General features: G+C 41.0%; 1 protein-coding gene and 1 long non-coding RNA gene across 2 annotated transcripts in view; both read right to left on the reverse strand.

The window, feature by feature from the left end:
* GLI3 (GLI family zinc finger 3) overlaps positions 1-20,666 on the reverse strand; it is a 1,844,924-nt gene that overhangs the window by 1,416,221 nt on the left and 408,037 nt on the right. The window lies entirely within an intron of this gene.
* On the reverse strand, positions 395-17,445 carry LOC122796375. Its single transcript, XR_006363966.1, has 4 exons — positions 17,348-17,445; positions 6,704-6,708; positions 1,847-1,850; positions 395-404 (listed from the first exon to the last, which is right to left on the reverse strand). It is a non-coding gene; the product is annotated as an uncharacterized LOC122796375 (long non-coding RNA).

The raw sequence follows: 20,666 nt of genomic DNA on the forward strand, positions 1-20,666 counted from the left end.
TTAGCCTAACGAGCCTGGTCTGTAAGGCCATTGAACATATCATCATGGAACTTATAAACAAAGACACTGGTAATCTCCAAACTCTGGACCCCACCCAGTTCAGATTTGTAAAAAGCAGATCATGTCTCCTAAACCTGATAGACTTCTTTGAAGCAGTTACCAAAGCCGTAGACGAGGGTAAGGAGATACACACAGCCTATCTAGATCTTGCCAAGGCTTTTGATACCATCCCCCACTATGGAATTATAGATAAACTCACTAAACTAGGTATAAATCCCTATGTCACAAGATGGGTTGCCAAATGGCTCACTGACGTAAACCACACTGTGAAAGTAGCAGACTTCAAATTCGACTTCAGACCAGTGACAAGTGGAGTACCACAGGCTTCAGTCCTGGGTCCTCTCCTGTTTGGTATCTACTTTTCTGAAGTACAGGCTAACACAAAAGGTCTTTGGCTAATGAAGTTCGCAGATGACTGCAAACTAGGAGCCATAAATTGAAACTCCTAATGATGTGGACATCCTACAAAAGGGCCTCACGGAGAAAGATGCCTGGTGTCAAAGCCATGGCCTCAAGCTCAATGCCAAAAAGTGCACTGTCATCCCCTTTGGTAAACACTCTGTACCCATGAGCTACCACATAGGTGGTAGTCTACTTAACACCTAGAGTGTGATAAGAGACCTTGGGACACAGGTGGACAGTAGTCTCTCCTTTGATAATCACATCACCACAGTATTCAGGAAATCCTTCTACGTGACACACCTCATCACAAAAGGTTTCTCATCCAGGAAAAAAAGGTCATTGTTCCCCTCTACTCCTCACTCATTAGACCCATTATAGAGTACAACACCCCTTTTGGTATGTACCTCACAAGACATCTACAACAACTGGAAAGGCCACAGAAATACCTCACAAAGAGGATTACCGGCCTCAAACAGATGCCCCATGCAGACAGTCTCAAAAAACTCCAGCTTTACTCCGTTGCATATTGCCTACTCAGAGGCAATCTCTGCCTAACATACAAAGCTATGTCAAACCCAGAGCTGTTGGACATGCTCCACTTAAATAAATCCCAATCCCTCTGAGCTACACACTCTAGGGACCTAGACTTTGTCACCACAATAAACAGAACATGCTGGAGGGATAGATTCCTGTCCCAGAGACTTCCCATACTCTGGAACAAACTACCTATCTATATCAAACAAAGCTCCTCATTAGCACTCTTCAAGAAAAATCTTGATGACTGGATGGGAAAAAGGAAATTCACCCGGGAGATCACCTCTGTGGCTCTGCTCAACAGGGGCACAAGACAATAATTTTCTTGGGTGGTGAAAGCCAGGGTACCTTTTTGGCTAGGCTTATATAGGCCCTAGGGCCAGTAGTCTAGTACCTACCTATGAACCTATAAACAATCCATAGCACCATGGAGAATGAGATGTCCATCCAAAGTTTTTTTTTTGTAAAACCAGCTTTAATCCTTAAAAGTATAAGTGCTTTTGTTTTTGTACACCAAAAACTTCTTCAGATAAATTTAAAAATCCAAACAGAACTGTTTAAATGTAGGTTGCTACTGTATGTATAGATGTTTTTCATACTGTAATCCCTATACTGTTAGCCGCACTACCTTTTTTCTGTCTTCTCCACATGTACTAGCTTTGTGTTCCTGCTGTCCCTGCACTAATCTACCCGAAGTGCCCTGCTTGGATGCCAAAGGCTCATACTCCTGAATTATCTGCTCTCCGAGACTCACTTTCCCTGAAAGGAAAACAGCAAAAGTATGTCCTGAAATGGTCCTTTTCCTTACCATTGCTATATATATTAGACTTCCACTGTCTGAATAAGCAACCTTTCTTTCCAGGTTAGCCAGCAGCCACATCCCTCCCTTTCTAGCAGTAACTTAATCCTTAAGCTCTCCTAGTTTCTACTTACCCCTAACCCCTTGTCTCCCCACCCTCATAACTCCTAACCAGGATTTCTCCCTCTATTTTTCTATAGCCTGATATCCCCCTTCGGGGATCATTTTTCTGTATCTCTACAGCTGCCATTAAGCGTCCGGCCACCAGGTGGTGCTATTCTCTTAGCTTTCTGCCCTATTTATCCTTTTCCTCTCATACCTGCTTCTACCTATTGGTGTGCCCTGTCTTTTCCTGCTTACTAACCTCCCTCATTAATTAGTGTCCTCTCTAGATATTATTTCAATCTGCACTCCCTCTGATATCCCTTATCAATCCCTGGAAGCCTTTATACTTTACCCCACACCTCTACATAGTCTTCATACCTTACCCCACAACTCTGCAAACCTATCTCCTAAATTCTCACTCTTACGGATTGTTTTTTTTTCTTGGCATTTCTTTTACTACCTGGCTCTACCCGCTCCATTCACATTGCGGGCTCACTCTGCTCCCCTACCCTACCCCCAATTAGCACCCACCCCCAGTGGTCCTAGCCATATACTTCTGTAGCCACACCCCCTCCCGTTATCATCCTATCTCTTACCTCCTCTACTTAGCCCTACCTCTAACCTCTACAGTTCCTTAATTAAGCTAATTACCTTTCCTGGCCTATTCCCTAACCTCTCCACACCACATCCTGTTTTGCTTATATTTCACATCTTCTCTCTTACAACCACCTTTATTTTACTTAATTGCACACTTCTTCCCTCAACCTACTCAACCTCATATAGCACTCTCTCCTTCTCCCACCTTTAGTTTTACTTACTACACTCCTTACCTCAATATACTCTAACTCCTTATCTACATATCCTAATGGCCCCAACACACAAGTCTATATTCACAAACCTACTATTCTTAACTACAACTCGTGCTTCTCTTACAATACCATACACACTAACCTTCTTTGAACATTTTTCTCTTCCTGAACAACACCCCTACCAGCAAACTCTACCAATTTCTCGCATAAACTTCCTCAACCACAGTAACATACCCTCCACCTCTGTCTATATATTACCAAAATACCATAGAGCTACCCATGTTACTTACATCCTTATCAAAAAAAAAACAAACAATTACTACAAATTCCTTAAGTTTGTACAATATCCTCAACAATACCCCCTATTAGATGGTGATATTCATCCAAACCCTGGCCCCAATACTGATATTCCCAATAACCTACACAACCTAACATCTCCTGCTATCACTACCTTAAATAGACCATCTAACTCCCTCCTGATAGCTCACCTTAACATCCATAGCATTAACAATAAAATTACCCACCTACATGCACTCTTAGATGTGCACTCATTCGATATTCTCTGTATTACAGAGACATGGCTAAAGCGCTCAACTCTGGACCAGGAGATTACCCCTCCTCGATATAATATCCTGAGATGTGACCGTAAAACCAAAAAGGTTGGAGGTGTAGCTATTTTGTATAAATCTGAACTCCAAGTTTCACCCTTCAATGTGCTCCTACCCTCAGATACCAATTCAGAAACCCTTACTACCAAACTTCAAATCAACAACTCCAAATCTATCTATCTAATTTGCACATATCTCCCCCCTGGAAATAATATCAGTACTATTGAATACTTACTTAGTTACCTGTCTACCCACCTACCTCAGGAAACCATTGTATTAGGTGACTTTAATATAGACTGGGCTACCTGTAGTTCCCCTAATCCTACCAATCACATAAATCTTTACAGATTCTCACAAATTATAACCAATCCTGCTAGAATCCATATGCCAAGCAGTAAGGAAACCACCCTAGACTGGATCCTTATCAACAGCCATCTTGATACTTATAAACCAGGAACCCTTCCTGACGATATCAGTAACCACATGCTAACCTACATTTTTAAAAAAAGAATCCATAGCCCAATTACTAATAATTTTAAAACCTCCCGCTCCAAAAAAATTTTTAATCCAGAGAGCTTCCTAAATGAACGGAAAGCATGTGATTGGTCACCAATGTCTCATCTACAACTTGAAGCAGTGACCTACTTTAACACTAGATTCCTTCAAATCCTAGATTACCACACCCCCTATCGCTCTTCCCGAATAAAGACCAAAATTGCCCCCTGGCTCACAAAACAAACTAGGCAAAAGATCCTCCTCAGAAATAAAATTTGGGCCAAATGGAGAGTCTCCAAATGTCCATCAGATCACCTTTACTTTAAACAGTTAAGAAATGCCACCAAGACATATATTCTCAGAGACAAACAAGACTATTATCTTCACCTCCAACAAACCCATCAACAAAAACCACAAAAATTCTGGTCAGGCATAAACAAACTTCTTCAGCCAGGGCAATCTAAAACTCCTGCCCCTTCAGGATTTAACCATAATAACTCTAACCAGATTCCTGATGCCTTTAATAACTACTTTACTGAAGCCATTCGAACCCTAGCCAATACTTTACCACCTATTACCACTACCCCATTAAATACCACTAAGACTCCATCTCCAACCTTTCAAATACAACCTGTACCTACATCCCTCATTTGCAACCTCCTTCAAAAACTAAAACCATGCACCCCTTCTGTTGACTGTCTTCCAGCTGAGCTGAATACCTGCAAATTGCAGCAAAAGCCATTTCCTATCCCATCCCCATCCTTATAAATAGAACAAGTTTAGAAAGCAAAATCCCTTTCATATGGAAAGTATCCCACATCATCCCTCTACATAAAGGTGGGTCATCTATTGAGCTCTCCAACTTTCGGCCTATCGCCTTACTCTCTCCAATAGCTAAGACAATGGAAAAATGCATACACAGACAACTACTTGACCACCTTCTCCAAAATAATCTACGTGCCAACTGCCAACATGGCTTTAGGCCATTCCATAACACAACAACTGCCCTGCTATCCTTTTCTGACTCCATAAACAAATATCGTAACAATAACACTTTTTCCTCTGCACTATTTATTGACCTTTCAAAAGACTTTGATATGGTGAACCATAATATGCTTATAGACATACTAAAAGCCCAATCACTTGATCCACAAACATTACAATGGTTTAAATCCTATCTGGAAAACAGACAGCAAGCAGTACTTTGAGATAATAATCTTTCTACTTCCCTCCCTGTGAGCATTGGAGTACCCCAAGGCTCTATTTTAGGACCTCTACTCTTTTCATTGTTTATTAACAATCTACACACCATAATTCCTCAAGCTACCTGCATACAATATGCAGATGACTCTACTTTAATTTGTTCAGCCAAGTCCATAACCTCTCTCCAGTCCCTCACCTAAACAGTATTTAACAGTGTTGAAAATTGGTTCCTGCAACACTGCCTCCTCCTGAACCTCAAAAAAACAAAATGATTGCTCTTTGCTCCTACTCATAAGTCACCTCAACTGCACTTCACAATAACCTCTAACAATGCAACTAACATATCCCCAGACACTACAACCCGTCTACTGGGAGTAACAATTGATAACAACCATAGCTATGATGACCACATTAATTCTACAATAAAGTCTGTCAACAAAAAACTAGGCACCCTTTACAGAATCAAACCCTTCCTTACCCCTTCAGCCAAAATGACTATTGCCCAGACCCACCTTATCTCTACCCTGTTCTATGCTTCTGCAATATATATACCAATCTATCTAAAAACAACCTCACCAAACTTTCCACCAGTTACAATAACTTAGCCAGATTTGCCACTGGCACCCCCTTTAGAACTCACCACTGTCTCAACCTCAAACAACTGGGATGGTTAGAACTGCAGAACCAACTACTTTGTCAACAACTTGTTATCACCCAAAAGATCCTTTACCACCCTAATAATACCCCTATCCTCACTAATCTGATTACACCCTACAAAAATCTTGCAACAATATGCTCAGCTAATAAGCTTCTAGTTTCCACTATTAAATCAAAAAACAAAGCTGGGGACTCACTTTTCACCAACACAGTAAGTAAAAACTGGAACCAGCTTCCTACTGAACTTTCCACCCTTGCTTCCACTCTTCTTTTTAAAAAAACATCTTAAAGAATATCTTAAAACTCACTGGCTTTGTCCCTGCTCTAACCCTGACTGATATCTCATTCCCCTTCTTGCTCTCTCTATACGTCTCTACTCTACTGTTCTATGTCGCCTATCTGTAATTAATAATTTCCTTCATAGTACTGGAAAAAAAATATGTTTTTGCTTTCTGTATTTGATCTTAGCTTAAACCTACTAAATGACTCTGTACAATTTTGTTCTAACCAATGTTGCCAATGTACTGTAATTCACTTGACTATTACTATATATTGTATTCTTTGTCACGCCTTATGCTTGGAGCTTTTCTCCACGGGCCTCTACTGAAAATGGACATATATCCAGTTAGACTAGCCCGGTAAACAAATGTAAAATAAATAATAAATAAATTAATTAAATCTCCCTCCGTGAAGTTAGAAACACACCCACAATCCATTACATCAGCCAGAAAAGCTAAAGTCAGAATTTTAAAGGCATATACACACCATAACAAAGAGAATATATACAAATAGAAATAGTATTTGTCGCACTTTAAAAAATAATCAAAAAAAATATTATAAATAATTACACGGATAAGTAACAAAATACTGCAGTAATTCTGTTAGTAACATTCCAAAGATTTAAGTTTTAAAACTGGAGCTATACTATCATTCAAACCCAGGTGCCTATAGACTTCCAGCCTGATCTGCCAAATAAGCTCCCGTTGCTCCAAGAAAGTTTACCATGGACCACCCCTCTGACACTCCTCCACCTTCTCTAATACACTAAACTTAAAGTTATGTGTTTCATTCATCATAAAGGTGCCTATAAAGAGCATTGGTATTTTTTTTCTTTCTGATTTCATAAATATGCTCATAAATGTGGTTGTGCAACTTTTGCTCAGTTTTTCCTATGTAATAAGCCTCACTGTGTTGACATCTAGCTCCGTAAATAATTCCTGCTGTCTTGACAGTTGTATCTCCCTGTTACAGAACAATCTTGATTCCTCAGGTTAATCCTGTCCCCCTCCAGGATATATTTACATGTACTGCACATTCCGCATTTATTCATCTTGCCCCTAAGTGGCACCTGTGTCTTTTTCTTTTCCAACATGTCTTTAAAGTTGTGACCCCTTCTATAAATAACAATAGGGTGAGTCTCCATGATTTGCCAAAGTCCATGATTTTCCCTAAAAATATTCCAATTCTTGTTTAAAATCCAATTAAACATTACTTTCCGTGTTGTATGTAGTTACCATAGCTCCTGTATATTTATTTTCACTACATCACCCTGTTACCACCCCAGTATCACCCTGTCCTTTCTCCATTGTTAAGATAGGTTGGTAAACCGCTATTTCCCTTTTATACACCACTTCCTCTTCAATTTCCTGCAACATTTCTACCAGGTACCCCCTTCTACTGAACATCTTGACCAACAGTTCCAATTCCTTGTTGAAACCAATTTCCGTTGTACTCATTCGGGCAGCCCTCACCATCTGTCCTTTCACCGCTGCTTTTTTGTTTTGTTTAAATGGGTGAAAGCTGGTGTAATGTAATAGTGTGTTAGAGTAAGTGGGCTTACAATAAACACTAGCCATGTAATCCACCTGCTCAAAGTCCTTTTCAATCATTAGATCCAAATAGGGCATTCTATCCCTGCTGCTAGTGTGAGTAAATTGCAAAAAATCTGTACTACCACTGATGTACTGCAAGAATTGTTCCAAGTGTTCCTCATCTTCCTTCCATATAATAAACAAATCATCCAGGCAACGCAGGTATATCTTGATACTATCCCTATATTCCTGCCTGAAAATTATGTGGTACTCCCATTGTAACATAACCACATTTGCCAGGAAATAACTCACTGGTGACCCCATGGCCACCCCCTCTTTTTGCCTGTATGTCTTTCCTTCGAAGCATATAAAATTGTTACACAGAATGATTTCTAGCATTTCCAGGCATGTATTTACTTTGTCCTGAACAATCCCCTTCCTACTAAGGTAATCCTGTACTGAGTCCAAGGCTACCCCGTGCATACCCGGTGGAAATGTTACAGGAAATTAAAGAGGAAGAAGACTAAATGAGGAATGTGCAGTACATGTAAATATATCCTGGAGGGGGACAGGATTAACCTAAGGAATTAAGATTATTCTGTAACAGGGAGATACAACTGTCAGAGAGTAGGAATTACTTATGGAGCTAGTTGTCAACACGTGATAGGAAAAAACTGGGTGGCTAGTGCTATTGGACCATGGACTGCAGGACTGCAGCCCCCCTGAGCTATACAATGAAGATAGCTGCAAGTCCCAGAACTGCGCATGCATGATCAAGCTCTTATCCAGACTGCTGTTTAACCAGCCCAGAACTGCACATGCGTGCTCATCTGGACTGCTATTTCACCAGTCCGGATTACACAGAGAGGCATCTGTACACTGATGCCCAGAGGTGTATGTGGTTATTGGAAGGAGATCGGACTGCAACATCTGCAGTCATGTACATGAGAAATCGGACTGCAATGTCCACTGATTGATTTGTATTTGATGTACTATATTAAGGATGCTGTCTCTCAGGGAAAGAGGGAATTTATATTTTGTGCTTCGTTCGCTGCAAGGAATATACTCTAATACAAGAGAGGAATAGCCAGGTACTGAGGTGTGTGTAAAATGCCCCAGTTAAATATACCTGGTGGCTAGAGTTACTCAGGGTCAAACCGTGTACCTTGGGTACAGGTAGCAAGAGCATGAATTCCCTATCCACCACCACTTGTGAAAACTGTTGACATTTTTGCCTCATTTTTGTTCTGTTCTGTTCCTCATAAAATCTGTGGTTTTCTGGATTTTTGTACTCAGTGAATGACAGGTATTTGAATTTCAGACTTCAACATTTTATTCTAGCAATTTTCTAAGTTTATAAGATCAATATTTGTAAATTGTCCCTGTTTTTGGGGCTACATTCCCCTGTTATTGGCTTTGTCCAGGATTTTTGTGGTAAGAGGTTGACAGCTATGGTGAGAACTGAATTCACTGAATATATATGGGGACTGTATTCCCCCATTATTGGCTTTTTCCAGGTGTTTTGTGCTATGAGGGTAAGAGCTATGGTGAGAAAGTACAGTTGTATATACTTACCATAAATGTAGATGTTCAAGTGTATTCACTGTTACAGTCATCACATTTGGGTTATCCCTGCCAGGGTAGCCCTCGGCTGGCCTGAATACCAGAGCCTTAGTATTATTGCATCGGTTGCTGTTGCTTGAGAACTGACATCAGGTCATCAGTAATATAAAGTAAGGCAGCTGGCACCATTACATCAGTTTTTCTTGCCCTAACCTGTCAGGAGCCCCCAAAGTAAGAGGTCAGGTTCTGGTGGAAGAACCCCACCAGTGGAAAATAAATACTAATATGTCCCTTGTAAGGAAAGAAAGAGAAAAAAGGAGGATGGAGGGAAACCAGGACTGCAACAGTGAATACACTCAAACATCTACATTTATGGTAAGTGTACACAACTGTACTATGTTCTTCATGTTTCACTGTTGCAGTCATCACATTTGGGTAGATTCCCAAAGCTGAGGAAATGGGTGGAGGCAGTCAAGGAAACTAGGGGCTGGCTAGGATGCCCTGCAGGACTGTAGAGGCAAACCCTGCCCTGGATTTGGAAAAGAGAGGCAGGTGGTAATGCTTGGTAAAAGCGTGAACATATGTCCAGGTGGCAGCCTCAAGGATGTCCCTGGTGGGGACTCCTCTTAGGAAAGCTGCAGAGGTGGAGGCTGCTCTGGTGGAGTGTGTCCTGACCCCCTTAGGGGTAGGCTTTCCATGCTGTTTGTAGCAGAAATGGATGCAGTGTGCTATCCATTTGGAAATGGTTTGCGTGGAGGTGGCTTTGCCTTCTTTCCCTGTAGCAAAGCTAACCAGGAATTGATCAGACTTTCTGAAGGATTTAGTCCTGTCCAGATAGAATCTGAGCTGTCTGTGCACATCTAGAGAGTGCAGAATCCTTTCCCCTTTCTTCTGTGGATTAGGAAAGAAGGTGGACAGATGAATGAATTTGGTTGAGAGCCACACTGGACACCACCTTGGGCATGAAGGATGGGTTAGTTTTGAGGAATACCCTGTCAGCATGGAAGATGATGAAGGGTTCCACAGCCATGAGTGCTTGAAGCTCAGAGACTCTTCTGGCTGAAATGATGGCCAGAAGAAAAGCTGTCTTCTAGGAGATAAATTTTATCTCGGCAGAAGAAGCTGGTTCAAAAGGGGGCAGGGTGAGCTTTTTCAAGACAAAATTAAGGTCCCTAGCTAGCGTTGGTGCCCTTCTGGGGGACCTCAAGTTGCTAGCCTTTCTGAGGAAATATTTGATCAAAGTGTGTGAGAAAACGGGCTGCTCAGTGGGCAAATGAGCAAAAATAGCAGAGGCATGAATCTTTACAGAGGAGAAAGAGAGACCACTGTGTAGTAGGTCAGCTAAGTAATCCAGGTTGACAGGGATGGAGGGCTGTGCTGTATTGGCTCCCTTAGCCTGTATCCAGGTGCAGAACCTTTTCCATTTATCTGCATAAGATTTTCTGGTGCTAGGATGTCTGGCCTCACGGATAACATCCAGAACCTGTTTATTTAACATTGCAGATTGGTTCGGGATTAGGGAATAAGCCAAGCTGCCAAATTGAGTGTCTGCTATTTGGGATGCAAGAATTCCCCTTCCCTCTGGGTCAGTAGGTTTGGAATCTGATGAAGATGCCATGGAGGCAGCAGGGACAGGCTGCACAGCAAGGGGTGTCAGTGTTGGGGCCAGTCTGGAACAATAAGAATGGTCCTTGGTTTTTCCTCCCTTATTTTGAGCAGTACCCTTGGGATGAGTGCTGGAGAGGAAAGGCATAGACCCATAGAATGACCCAGGGGATGGACAGGGCATCCACTTTCCAAGCCATGTAGTGATGCTCCCTGCTGCAGAATTTTCTGAATTGATGGTTGGTGTGGAAGGCAAAGAGGTCGACCTTTGGGGTTCCCCATTTCTGAGTTATTAGGGTGAAGGTACTTCTGTTGAGTTGCTACTCATATGGGTCCAGAAGGTTTCTGCTTAACCGGTCTGCCAGAGAGTTGAGAGAGCCTGGTAGGAATTGTGCTAATAGGTGTAGTTGCATGGAAGAGGCTGTGAGCCAAAGGGTCATGGCCAGCCTGCATAGAGGGTAGGAGTGAGTCCCTCCCTTCTTGTTGATGTGCCACATCACAGTGGTGTTGTCTGTGTTAATCAGGAGAACCCCTGGTGAAAGAAGGGGTTTGAAAGCTATCAAGGCATGCTGCACTGCCATCATTTCTTTTTGACTGATGTGCAGTGGGATTTCCTGAGGGCTCCATTGGCACTGTATGCACCTGCCATTCAGGTGTTCACCCCAAGCATAGTCCGATGCATCTGTGGTGAGGGTCTGGGCGGCAGGGGTGGGGAGAAGGGCAGTTCCTTGTTGTGGGAGCATGCTGTTGCCCACCAAACAAATTCCTTTCTGAGGCAAGGAATTATGAGTAGAAGAGTTTCCAGCTCTTGAGAGTGTTGACACCAAATGCTCTTTAGGTACCACTGAAGTTTCCTCATGTGCAGTCTGGCACATGGAATAAGTAGTATGCAAGATGCCATGAACTCCAGAGCTTGCAGGACCTTCCTTGCAGACAGCTGGGGCCTGGTGGCTAGTTGAGAGAAGTAGGTTGTCAGGAAAATGTGTTTCTCTGGTGTAAGGAATGCCATCTGGGATGCTGTGTCCAGACTTGCTCCCAGGAAGTTTATCCTTTGGGTGGGCACCTGTTTGGATTTATTTTTGTTAATTGTGTATCCAAAGAGGTTAGCAATGTTTTTACAAATGCCAGGTGCTTGAGCAGCTTTAACTGGCTGTCTGCCTGAATAAGGCAGTTGTCTAAGTATGGGTAAAATTGAATATTTCTTTGTCTGCAAAATGCAATGGCTGGAGTCAGACATTTTGTAAAAACTCTGTGAGCAGTAGATAAGCCAAAAGGAAGTGCAGAGAACTGAAAGTGTTGAGATCCTGCCCTGAAGTGGAGATATTTCCTGCATGATTCTCTGATAGCAATGTGGAGGTAGGCCTCTTTTAGATCTAGGGTTGCTAGCCAAGCATCCTTGGAGAGCATGGGTAGCAGCTGCTGGAGGGTGAGCATTTTGAATTTTGGGATCATCAGGAAGCTGTTTAGAACTGATAGATCAAGGATGGGTCATCAGGTGCCCTCTTTTCTGGGTACCAGAAAAAGTCTGGAGTAGAAGCCTTGGCCTATCTGTTCTGCAGGAACATGCTCTACTGCTCTCATAGAGAGAAGGGAAAGGATTTGCTTTTGAGCCTCTTCCCACTGATTTGGTGGTAGATCTGGGGTTGAAGAACCCTTTTGGGGTTGGAAGGGTATGGAATTAGAATTTGTATCCCTGAGACACAATGTTCAGAACCCATTGGTCCTTGGTTATGGTGGCCTAGGTGCTTGAGTGAAATGAGAGTTTTCCTCCTAGGGGTAAGTCAAGGTGGGCAGAGAGGGAGGAGGAGGAGGTGAGTCATTGTGAGTTCTTACCATAAAGGGGTGGCTTAGAACTCCCTGTGTTTGAAGGGGAGGTAGTCCACTACTTAGATCTCTGCATTCCCTGGGGCTGCTGTCTGGGTGGTCTGTTTCCACGGGGCCTAGGCTGGGCTGGTTTACTCTGAGCAGGAAAGGACCAGTGTTTGGAGGGGCAATGCCTGCTGAACCTAGGTGGCTGGACTTGTAAGAAATCCTTAACTGTCAGCATAGATTTTGCTTTTTCTTCCATCTTTTTTAAGATCTCTTCTGCCTTAGTACCAAATAAGTTATCTTTTTGCAAGGGGGAATCCAACAATTTAGATTTGACATGATCTAGCAGGGGTTGTTCTTTAAGCCATGCATGTCTTCTAATGACAGATCCAGTGACTGCTGCCCTGCAAGAAGCTTCTAGGGTGTCAAAACAACAGTGCAAAGTGTGTTTAGTTACTTGGGTTGCAGAATGCATTAAGTCTTGTAAATCTTTAGATTCTGCCCAAGTAGGGAGTGAAGACATTTTTTGTTTAAGGAGTTCTAGAGTATGTTGCTGAAATTTCAGCATATGGAAGTGACAATTTGGTGCCCTGATAGCAAGAGTAGCTGAGGTGTATACTTTTTTACCCCATCTGTCCTATGCTCAGGAATCCCTGTCTGAGGGTGTGGGATTCTTAGCAGAGATTGCTTTAATTCCTTTTGGGCCTTGAGAAATGACCTCAGGGTCAGCTGTTGGATTTTTAAAAAGATATTTGTGTGAGTCAGGGACTCTGCAGTACCTGTCAGGTTTTCTGGGAGCAGAAGGTAGGGCATCAGGAGTCAGGCTGGATTCAAGGAAAACATCATCCACAACATCCAGGACTGTGGGATGGCCAAGGGTCTGTGTTGCGGAAGATCTAAGAATTCCATGATTCTCTTTTTCGACTGAGGGTAGTCCTAACTCTCCCATTGGAAATGCTCCCTTAAAGTATGCAGGGTTTCCCCAAAGGAAAAAATCCTCTGGGGGAGAGGCTAAAGGAATGGAGTCTTCTGCATCAGAATCCTCATACAAGGAGAGGGGTTGCATGTCTTCATAGTCAGAAGCATCAGATTCATCTGACTCTTGTTCAGACAGAACTACATAGGACAGATCTCTTTTCCTTTTTGAGGGGGTAGCTTGGCTTCCCTTGATCAACATGATAAGGTCTTCTGCCATTTTAAGTATTTGAGACTGAGGCAAGCTAGCAGGCACCTGAGAGTGGGTTCTTGGTTTTTTCGGTGTTGTTCGAACCCGGGGCCTAAGAAACGTGGTCGTTTTTGAAAGAACGGAAGTCACGAAAGAAGACATTGGTTTGTGTCGAGATTTGGTAGTGCGAAGGACTTTCTTGGAAGCCGGTGCCTGCTCAGCAGCTCCAGACCCATCCAAGGTAGAGACGACCGCAGGATCCTTAGAGTTTTGCGGCATACTGGACTCTGAAAGGGTCTTGGTAGCTGCCTGCAAATCAACAGAAGTGGGCATCAGGGGTTGCGAAAGCACCTCACTGAGTACCGGAGGACTGACCATTAGCTTAACGGAAGCATCATCACTAGGTTTGGACCTGTGCAGTCTGTCTCTGTCTTTATCTTCATGTTTTTTCAGAAGATCTGCTGTCGGACAGCTTACCAAAGCCATATCAGTATTCGAAGACTGTAAGCGAAAATATCTGGCTACAATAAGGGCCTAACGACTGATAGTTCTGGCGTTGAATGGAGGACATCGTAGTCTGCACCTAAACAAGCAATGCAGTAAGAATGGGAGTCTCGATGTGGTATTAGCTTTCCACAGGAGAGAATTGTCAACTTTTTCTGACATTGGTTAGTGCAAGAGAAAAGTATCCCCAATGGGGTACTTAGCTTTAGAAGACTTCAACATCAATTCGGAAATGAAAACTTAGGTAGCAGCCAACCGGCACTCATGCGAACTGCTTCTGCTTCGGGCTCCATGGCAAGAAAGACTGATGTAATGGTGTTGGCTGCCTTACTTTATACTACTGATATACTGATGACCTGACGTCAGTCCTCAAGCGACAGCATCCGATGCAGAAATACTAAGCCTCTGGTATTCTGGCCGACCAAGGGCTACCTTCGCAGAGATAACCCAAATGTGATGACTGCAACAGTGAAACATGAAGAACATCTGAATTCACTAAATGCTAGCCATTTAAGTTTCAGTCTTCCCATCTTTCAAGAAACAGCTGATCTGGCATAGTGATATGTTGCTCTGTCTGTAGTTAGTGCACAGGGCCCTGGATTCAAGACTTGGCAGTGAAATGCAAGGTGGTAACACAACACTTTATTCTAGCAACTTTCCAAGATTATATAAGCAATGTTTAAAATGTGTCCCTGGATTTGGGCTTTTGTCCCCCGCAATAAATTTTGGCTTTTTCCAGATTTCTTGTGCTGCAAAGTTGAGATATACAGTTGAGTGTCGAGTGTATTTTACAAGGAGCTGAGAGCTTCGGGGAAGAGAAGTTTAGTGCTGTTTATGCTGAGTCTACTTGCATTGTTAATAGCATAACAGGTTGAATACTTGCTTTGATGCAGAAGGCTTGTAGGTTCTATTCCCACAGTATTTAGATGCATTGCTGACACTGTATTGTGTTGTACTTTTAAAGGGGGTAGATGCTGCAGTCTTGAGAATGTCCTCTTTTGTGGAGATACCTTGTAACTATGAACCTATTATCAGCTTGCCATCCATTCCCTATTGCAATATTACTAGCTTATCATTTTTTTAAAGTAACATAGGTAATGTATTCCTCAAGGGCAACAGGTTTCGTAGTTGAAACAATTAAATATAAAGTTGTTTGCTAGCAGTGACCTCTTCATTAGTTACAGATCTCTTCAATGTAGAATTATTTAGATTCATAGGTTCGTAGGTGTGTACTAGGCTAATGGCTCTGGAGCCTTTACAAGCCTAGGCCATAGAAGTGCCCTGGCATCTTGCCACCCAACGTTAGTTCCCAATGCCTCTATCAAGTAGAGCCACTGGAGTGATTCTCGGGGTGAACTTTCTATTTCCCATCCACTCATCAAGATTTTTCTTGAAGAGGGCCAGTGAGGTGCTCTGCTTGACATGTATGGAAAGCCTATTCCAGAACATGGGTGGTCTCTGGGTTATGAACCTGTCCCTTCAGCATGTTCTGTTGATTGTAGTAATGAGGTTGAGGTCTCTGGAGCATGTGGTGTGGAGGGATTGGGATTTCTTTAGATGTAGCATTTCTAACAGAGCTGGGTCAGACATGGCTTTGTAAGTCAAGCAGAGATCACCTCTTAGTAGATGATATGAGACAGAGAATAGCTGGAGTTTTTTTGAGTCTGTCCATGTAGGACATGTGCTTAATGCCTAGGATGCTCTACATGAGGTACATTTGTGGCCTTTCCAGCTGTTACATGTGTCTAGTGAGGTACATGCCAAATGGGGCATTATACTCGATGACTGGCCTAATGAGGGAAGAGTAGAGAGAGAAGATGACCTCTTTCTACCTGGATGTAAAACCCTTGGTAATGAGATGTGCCACATAGAAGAACTTTCTAACCATAGTGGCAATGTGGTGGTCGAAGGAGAGGTTGCTGTCAACCTGTGTGTCCCCAGATTTCTTATAACACCTTCAGTGTTCAGTGGGCTCCCATAAATGTGGTAATTAGTGGGAAATGAGTTTTTCCCAAAGGGGATGATGACACATTTTTTGGCATTAAGCTTAATGTCATGGTTTCGACAACAGTCATTGGTCTCAGTGAGGCCTTTCTGTAGGATGTCTGGATCACTCGAGGAGTTAATGGCTCCCAGCTTGTAGTCGTCTGCAAGTTGGGAGTATCAGGAGTACTGCTCCTCTGACACTGTGGCCTGAACAACAAACAAGATCAAAAGCTCTTGTACTGCAATAGCCTGCTAGTCACTGTCACCATAACATACTCCCAACTATGGCTATACCATCAAAAGATTTACACTTAACAATTTTAATTATAAACAGCAGAAAATAAAGAAAAGAGCCCAGAAATCATAAAAAGCACACTTTAAATAAAATCAGTAAGCTCTTTCATCATCTTCAAAAGACTATTAGATTCATTTTAACATGCTTCCACCTTTCTTATAAGCAGATTGGTCACATGGCTCAATAAATACACTATTACACAAACTAAAAAAGTAGCTTATTTTGGTCAGAGTAACATTTAACTTCACTTTGTCCCCCTTTTTAAGATCAAATTTAAAATGAGGACAGGCATTTTATTCGGGAAAGACATGCAAAGTTAATTTAACTTGCTAGTGGTACTCCCTATACTCCCAACTCATCTCTAAATAATCAACAAAATGAAAAACTAAATTTTTAAAATCCCTACATATACTTACACTGTGTATTAATTACACTTCTGAGCATAACGATGATCATACATTATATTTACAAAGTTTTGTTACTTATTTCCTATATAAAATTATTCACAAACAGTGAAAACAGCTGAATACACTACCCACTCTGACTTGCATGCAAAGAAACTCTGTGGATTGTAAGAAATCCCTGATGAACCACAAAACTGTGATAAGAAAATTAAGAACTAGAGGGGACTAAGGAAAACTGCATGTATGCAGATGCTACATGACATCATTTTCAAGCACTGTTACTGGCATGCAGCACAAGACAGGAGCATCTAGGAAAAAAGATGCCCCAAATGCTGACTGGTGGTAAGAGGATAACAAACAATATACAGAATAACTCAATCACTGCAACGACCAAGAAAGGTTCTAGGTGTCAGATTTGCTGCTCTATCTCAGACCTCATAATAGTGCTACATACATAAAACTTACATAGACAGCAAACATTACAGCTAAATCTTACACTGATACCAAATATTAGGAGGCTGAAAGCTATTTACCTTCTTTCAGTAAGTATTTGAAAAAAATCTCTGATGTCTTGCCCAGATGTCTCCATGGAATTACAAAATGCCAGTTGACTTTCTCAGTTTGCAAAATCAACCTTCACTCTTTATTAATTACTATCCACAACTTCTACTCTGGTTGATAAGAATATGCCTGACCTGTGTATAAAACTAAAGGGACTTAACATGTTTTACTGTTTTATCTAGGTATCCATATCCATAGGCAAGAGCTTCCAGTTTCTAAGTACTCTAAGTACTTCAATTTATCATGCCCCATGAATATGGGTATTGCTGAACCATTTCATGAGTGGGTACATAATTTACAGATATAGCCTTTATTTTATCTTCATTATTTTTATATCCCCAAATACCCTTGACTGTCTCCAAATGTTAGACAACACCCAGATATCCTTTTCTGGTTCTATTAGGTACAAGATAATGTCATCTACTAATAATGCCAACTTTTGTTGACTACCATGCCAGTTATATCCTTGAATTTTCTGAGTGCCTAATTTTCTTTGCCAGTGGTTCTAAATATAATGCAAATAACAAAGGGAAACAAGGACACCCCCTGCCTGGTTCCTCTGTTCAGACACAAGTTATCAGAGAGGAACCCTCCTACTTTGAGTTTTGCCTCCAATCCCTCATCTATCTTCCTAATGCAATTGCTTCCATTGCCCTATTCATAAAATCTCAGCTTACATAGTTGAATGCTTTTTCTGCATCAAGACTCACCATAAAGTGATATTTTTTTGCATTCTTCTTCTCTGTGGATCATGAGTTCTCTCCTAATTTTTCAACCCCTCTCCCCAATTCCATAGTCTTCTCCCCTTTTCACTTTAATGTATAACCTTATGCTTGTGTTATGTATGTAATCCTAAGTGCATAGCTGAAAAGTATATCTTCAAATCAGGTAGTCCTAAACCACCTCATTCCATGGGTTGAGTTAACTTTTCCCCACTTAACTATTGCCTTGTTCCTCTCCCAAATAAATTCCTTCAATTATTTTATTATATCATCCACAGCTTCTCATCTGATTGATGCAAATATGGCAGACCTTTATATAATACTAAAAGGATGGAAAGCATTTTTGCTGCTTGTATCTTAATATCCATATCCATAATTAAGAGCATCCACTTACTCAATTTGTATATTATCTTTTGTTTAGTAACTTCCACATATCCTTAGCTGCCATAACAGAAACATTTTAATCTGTGCACCTAAATATTTTGCCATGCCCCTATAAATGTAACTATTGCTGCAACACTTCATGTGTGAGTATATAATTTACTGCTGTAACCTTTATTTTGTCTTCATTAATTTTATATCCTAAAAAATACCTGCATCTGTCTCAAAATATTCTACAACACAAACGTCCTTTTCTTGATTAATCGGGCACAAAGTACTATCTTTAAAATTAACTTTTCTTGATTACCATGTCAGTTTTATCCTTGAATTTAAGAGCCCCTTATGTTCTTTACCATAAGCTTTAAATATAAAGCAAATAACAAAGACAAAAGAGGGCATCCCATGACTTTTACTTCTGCAGAGATTGTGCATATTTACTGATACTGGTGGACAGTAGGAGTTTAAGTAGACTTTTATGATGGAAATGTTCTGAACTGGGCTGTTTTGCCATTATTGGTGCATGCATTTTGTTTCATTGTTTACTGGAAACATGTTAAAAACAAGAAATTTAAAATGCTAACAACACTACTGTATTATACAAGGAATATAATTTAATACAATCAGGAAGGTGTTTATTGATCTGATCAGCTCAGGAACGCCCCCTCCCATTTCTTGGTTTGTATGTGTTCGATTAGTAACCAGTTAAATCAGCTGTCAACAAGCACAAATTTAAATTTTTTGTTACTGAATATTTTCTCTGATTGAGTCTGAATGCTACTGAAAGAGATAATGCCAGATTGACGCACTCACTTCTCTTAGATCTTAGTTTTTTTATGGGGGGGTACTTATTGTCCACACCTAGGGTGCTAAGTCCGTCATGTAGGATTTCTGCCACACAATTCTCCCAGCTGAACTATAACCTCTCAACTGCCCAGATTTTCGCAGAATGAATAGATTTTTTGCTTCTTATTTTTGGTTTGTTCCTTATAAAATGTGTGGTTTTCTGGCAAATAATTTAGGAATAAAGTCACTTAATGACAGACATTGAGTTTCAGATTTCATACTCTTCATACAAATGCATGCTAAAGCAAGACCTGTTATTCTATCAACTGTCTAAGTTTACAAAAGAGCAATTTTTAGTACTGTTTGTTTGTTCCCCCAATATATATGGCCTTGTCTAGATTTTCTGTGTTAAGAGATTGAGAGGTATGCACAAATAAATCACTATATAGAATTAGGTATATCCAAACCTCTCAACTGTCTCCGATTTTGGCTCAAAATGTTGCTCTCCCCCTAATAATCCTGCCGCAAAATGACAATTTTGGAAGAAACTTGGAGGGTTTACAATTACTAAATAATTGTAATGATCAGAGTTACAGATTACTTTTACTTTAGAAATGCATGTAGATTCTCTTATTTTGCCAGCTGCTCAACTTAACAGTACTAATATTAAAAAAGTGTCCCTTCTTTGACAGGTTCTCAGCTATAGTGTGTGGCTATTTTATATTTTTGCATCACATTTTTGGTCTGTTTTTCATAAAATTGCGTTTTTCTGGCAAATTAGTGGCAAATCATTAAAGACTGAAGTTAGAAAATAATAACAGACATATGAGTTTTAGATTTCATACCCTTCAGAAAATCCATACTAATGCAAGACCTACTACTCTATTATCTTTCTAAGTTTATAAGAGCAATATTTAAAAATTGTCCTTAGTTTTGGGTCTTTGTCCCACTTCTGTTTATGGCTTTTTCCAGATTTCTTGCTCTAAGATTGAGAGGTATGACAAATATGTCAAAGCCATCATAGTCAGTCAGACATTTCAAATTGTGATGTACTTGTACCCCACTCCCCATGTAGTGACTCTGGATGTGTTCAAGCAAGGCAAGGAGCAGTTATGCAGTGTAAGTGTGCAGAGTATCCCCCCATCCAAGGCAGACACAAGCACTACAGTGGCTTTTCATCTGTCCTTGATTTTGCAGAATGCTCTAGTTTTCTGTCATATTTTTATACTGTTGATTTATGTTACTTATTACTCAGAAAATACATGTTGTTGCAGTGCCTTGTTGCTCTGTGTTTACGTAGCAATGCTTTAATGACCATCAGATAAGCTTGTCTGAAATTGTAAGATGCAAGCAAGCTTTAATAAGCATACTGTTAAAGAATTATCAAAATTGAAAGCGTTTTTGT

The sequence above is a fragment of the Protopterus annectens genome, chromosome 3.part0, assembly GCF_019279795.1.
Source record: "Protopterus annectens isolate FY-2018-M chromosome 3.part0, PAN1.0, whole genome shotgun sequence".
Lineage (NCBI taxonomy): Eukaryota > Metazoa > Chordata > Ceratodontiformes > Protopteridae > Protopterus > Protopterus annectens.